Source organism: Mus pahari, chromosome 5, assembly GCF_900095145.1.
Source record: "Mus pahari chromosome 5, PAHARI_EIJ_v1.1, whole genome shotgun sequence".
In the NCBI taxonomy this organism is placed as follows: domain Eukaryota; kingdom Metazoa; phylum Chordata; class Mammalia; order Rodentia; family Muridae; genus Mus; species Mus pahari.
The window spans coordinates 123178572-123184144 of record NC_034594.1 but is presented as its reverse complement, the minus strand read 5'-3'; positions in this window follow the sequence as shown (position 1 = coordinate 123184144).

The window sequence follows — 5573 nt, the reverse complement described above, 5'->3', positions numbered from 1 at the left end:
TTCTCTCTCTCTTTCGTTCAAATATGGTTTTTATTTTCTTTCTGTTTTCTCCAAATTTTGCTATTAGCCTTGTGCTAAATTGATAGATTTCTTTTTACATCATATATATTTGAATTTGATTTTTCCTTTGTTTATTTGATTCCCTGAGACAAGGTCTGACATAGCACAGGCCTTAAATTTGCCATGTATCCAAGTCACACACATACACAAAATAAAGATTTTTAAACATAACTTTTTACAGTGTAGAGGCTCTAAGATTATGTGTTTGTGTGACTCCTATCTAAGAATCACAATTCACTGTTTAATATTTGAAATAATTTCATGAAGCATGACTTTCTTATCTAATAAGAATCTACCAGAATACCAGTATTTACAATGGTTTACATGTTTGATTAGCTATAGATTATTTTGAGAGTTAAATATATGCATATGCAGCTGGGCAGTGGTAGTGCATGCCTTTAATCCCAGCACTTGGGAGGCAGAGGCAGGCAGATTTCTGAGTTCGAGGCCAGCCTGGTCTACAGAGTGAGTTCCAGGACAGCCAGGGCTACACAGAGAAACCCTGTCTCGAACCCCCCCCCCCAAATGCATATACACAAAGCAATTAAACCCAATATACTTAAAGCAAGAAGAAAATAAGCTGAAGTATACAATAGAATTTTAGTTTTTCAGATCTTGTGGCGATTAATCTCAATTATTCACTTGATAAGGTATAAAGTCACCTTGGAGATGGGCCCCTGAGCATACTTATGAGGAGACAATCTTGACTGAGTTAACTGAAGTGGCAAGACCTGACCACTGGGGATGACATCATTCCTTGGGATGAGAACTAAGATCTACATAAAGAGGGAAAGTGAGCTGCACTCAGAAATCCATGTCCCTCTGAATCCTGAGGATGGATGCCACACGACCAGCTACTCTAAACACTGGCTGCTCCAACTCCCCTGCCTTCAGGGACAAGACCCTTGCACTGTGAGCTGAAATAACCCCCGTCTCCCTCGACTGCTTTTGTCGGAATGTTTTATCAAAGCAACGGAAAAAGAAAGTAGCCTGGAATTCAATTTATCAGCAGTAAACGTCACTGGTAATTGTTCTTTCTTTTTTCATTGCTGGAGATCAAGCCTAAGTCCTCACATTCTAGACAAGCACTCTTCTTCCTAGTGGCCCTCCCTTGCCTGACATTTTCATGCAATGTTTCTATGGCATTTCTTCCCATCTCCCAGTGTTTCTATTTAAGGTTCTATTTAAGTATTTCCTTTAAGGTTCAACTTTCCCTCTACCATTATTTTTTTTCCAAAATGGCCTTTTGCTTTCTTTTCTCGCATTCTTTTCTTCCTGTGCCCAACTGTACCCAAATGATACAAGCATTCATGTTTCTATTTGGATGTCTTATCTGAGCTCCAATGTCAATATCTGAAGGGCTGCATTATGTCCTTTGAACATTTCAGTGGTAAGTCATATGTGGTATGGCCAAAAGAGATTTCGTGTCAAACCCCCTCCTCCCTCTTCCCTCCTCCCTCATCTAATCTGCTTGTCTTTGGTTTCCTTTCCAGTAAATTATTGCATGATACTTTCATTATTTTACTTTCACCTATTGCATTTGTGTAATTTCTCTTCTCTATACGACCTGGATCAAGCCATGATCTCTCTTTGTCACACCTTCTCCCTCTCTCTCCTGTCTGTTCACCATTTCATCCCAAGCAACAACTTTTAGTAAAATATTGACAAGCCTATGCTTACAGATAACTCTTTAGATAACAGGAGAAAAAAGTATTATAATCACAATACTTGGCAGACTGAGTCAGGAGGTTTATCAGGAGTTTGAGGCCCGTGTAGGTTTCAGAGTGAGACTCTGTATCTAAAGATAAAATAAGGAGCTAGATAGATGGCTCAGGGACTAAGAATATATGTTTCTTTTAGAGAGGATCTTTTATGTCCCAGCATCCTCATGATAGCTTTTAACCATCCATAATTTCAGTGCTGGGAAGTGATCACAGGTTCTTCTGAGAGATCAGCAAGTGATCTTAACAACTGATCAAACTCCCCACACCCATTGCTACCATTTATTTATTTATTTATTTATTTACTTACTTACTTACCAAATGAAGAATTTTTATCCTTTAGGTATCTGTTTAAAAAAATTAAAGAATCTTAATTGTAACTCCTATGTCATTGTGGAGGTTTTCCTTTTTTTTCTCTTTTAAAGGATACACTAATTTTAATGTATTGTATGTACGAGTGCCTGCCTGTATGTACATACACCATATGCCTGTCAGATACCCAAGGAAGCCAGAAGAGCTTACCAGGTCCCCTGGAGCTGGAATTACAAACAATCCTTCTACTATGTAGGTGCTGAGAACAAAGCCCAGGTTCTCTCAAGAGCAATAAGCACTCTTTCCGGCTGAGGCATCTATTTAGCCCCTGTATGCCTTCTTAAGGGTCCCAAGGCAGTTGTACTGTATGCTTATTATGTGAATATTTATGCAAGGAGCATCTCTACAACTAGAATGCATGATTCATCAAAAAGACCCTCCTGTAAAATCTTATGTTTGAAAGCTACATTTGCAGTAAGACCTTTAGAGAAGAGATGATTCACTTCAGTTCAGTTGTCTTTATTCAGAAGTCAAGGCTTGACAAATAAGTAAGCAATGTCGGTCCTTAAAAAGATAGTGAGTGTATTCCATAGTGCTGTATATTTCCACTCTAGTCATCTTGTATTGCATTAATCAGAACCAAGAATTCATGATTGAGAAGCACATCATGGTCATAATTGCACTAACTGTAAAGACAATTTCAGTGACATGACACTGTCACAGACAAAGCAAACCCACAGATACAGTATAGCAGATTACAAAGCTTCTGACAGACTTAGATTGGAGTCTGGCTCTCTGGTAGTCTTTACCATAGGAAAAATAACGTCTATCTCCTAGTGCTGTGGTGAGCAGTTGTTATCAGTGTTAACTGAGTCTCCTTCTGACCAATCACATTTATAGAAACCAGGTTTTTGAAGTTCTGCATGTGATGGCTGGTACTGAGCCAGTGCTTTCCATCTCTGCCCTCTTTGTAACTGTCTAGTTCAACGAGTCTCAGATTAGGCCAGTTTCTTCACTACTCAATCATTCCTCAGCATTTTTGTTGAACAGAAACATTAATTTGTTTAATATCCTAGAAGTAGTGGGCTTGGGGGACAGAGTACGAATCAGGTTTTATAGATCCTGAAGGTCTTCTGTGATGTAGCATCTTTACCAGCAGTCACTCAAAAACATTTTTTTTTAAATGTTTTGCTGAAGTTCTGTTTCTAGGATGATATGAGTGCCTTGGTGAAGCAGGCACATGGGTTTGCTCATGCGATGTGAGCAGTTCTGGCTCCTGGGTAGAAAGTCAGGAGAGTCTTCTCCCTAACATCCTAGCTTCGCATCTTTGTTTATGTGTCTGGATTTTAGCTTNCCTCCCTTGGGAAGCATAGATGATACATGAGATAAGAATTTTCATACGAGGCTTATAGTGGTAATCAGAGAATGCGATATGGAAGACAGTGTGAATATAAGGTGGCTGGTGTTACCCGGGTCCATAAGCCCATGAAATCTGTATTTGGCTAATTNTCATTCATTTGGGAAGGAGTAAGAAAGTCATTGCTGTTGAACAAAATGATAAACCCAAACAACATGGCTCCTAGTACATAATTCCATTTATACAGGCATCACTCTAGTACAGCAATAGAAACAAGAGCTGAACATGTAGCTCAGCTTGTTGAGTGTCTGCTGGGTGTACACAGCTGGTGTCTGGTCTTTGGCACCATCTCAATCATACATGGAGGTACATTCCTGGCATCCTAGCCTTCAGGCAGTGGAGGCAAAGGAATCAGGACATCAAAATCATCTTCATCATCATAGGGTGGTCAAGGCTAGTCAGTTAAGNCCCTGTCTAAGCAAAACAACACAAAATAAAAAAATAAACTGATTACTTGTATGTGCACACACAGAGTTTAGTTTAGTTTAGACTTTAGGTCAGTTTCCCATTCTTTCACCGACAAATATTTCTAAAGATGTTACTGGGAAGCAAACTATTTAAAGAAATGTTTATGTAGATCTTTGCAATTCACTACATACTCATACTGGCCAACTAGCCAGATGAGACAGTGAGAACCTGTAATCCCAGAATTTAGAATGAGTCAAGAGGATCAGTTAGAGTTCTAGGATATCCTGGGCAACTACAGTAAGACTTAGTCTTAAAAACACAACACAAAACAGGCAGTGGTAGTGTACATCTTTAATTCCAGTACTTGGGTGGCAGAGACAGGCAGATCTCTGAGTTTGAGGCCAGCCTGGTCTACAAAGTGAGTTCCAGGACAGCCAAGGATACAAAGAGAAACCCTGTCTCAGAAAACAAACAAACAAACAAACAATGTACACATGCAGAGAAATAACAACCAGACTAAAGCAACAAATCACCATATATCAACATATCAAAAAGCTAAGCACAAACTAAGTTATAAAGCAAAAGAGTGATTTAAAATTCTCATTGTGGACTGAAATAAGGAGAGGTAAGGGAGCTTTATCTATGGCAACATTATCTGCCATCAAAAGCAAAACCCACATCCCTCCTAGATAATGAATGCTGAAGGAAGTGAGCTGGGAAGGAAGTGGGCCGTAAACATGTTCCATTGACTGTTAAGGTACCAAAACTATAGCATCTGACAGAGGTCTGTCTTTGACTAAGATTACCATCTTTCGGCTAGGTAGTTAAGAGTGCTTGCTGCTCTTCTGGAGAATGTAAGTTCAATTCCCAGTTGGCTGGCACACAATTGACTGTAACCTCAGCTCCATAGTATCTGACACTCCTTTGGCCTGGTCAGGCACACACATGCAAATTCTTGCACACAGATACGTAAGTACATAAATAAATAATGTAATAAATCTTTAAAAACAGAAACAGTCTGGTGTGGTGGCACCCTCCTTCAATTCTAGCGCTCAAGAGGGGAAGGCAAGCAGACCTCTGCAAATTCCAGGTCAGCATGGTCTGTGTATTGCACTAAGGTCCAGGCCAGCAAGGGCTAAAGAGTGGAACTCTGTCTCAGAGAGAGAGAGGGAGAAGGAGGAGGGAGAGGGAGGAGGGAGAGGAAGGAGAGAAGGGGAGGATGGAAAGGGAGAGGGAGGGGAGGATGGAGAGGAAGATGGAGAATGGAGTGGGGGAGGAGGAGGGAGAAGGAAGAGGGAGAGGGAGATTGGAGAGGGAGAAGGAGAAGGAAGAGGGAGAGGGAGAATGGAGAGAGGGAGAGGGAAAAGGAAGAGGGAGAGAAGGAATGGAGAGGGAGAGGGAGAGACTGATTTATATTTTGTGACCTGTTTGGTGAAAGGATCAGTTTAATACTCATAAAAGGGTTAGAATCCTCTCTTTAAAAAAGCTGGTTTTGCCAACATTTCTAAGAATCTAACCTGCTTATGAAGTTTAGAGCTATGAAATGTTTAAAGAAACTTCTTTTTTAAGCTCCAAATCTTCTTACCAACTTACTGTATTTGTCAAGGTTCTACAGAGGATCAGAACTGATAGAATGCACACACACACACACACAC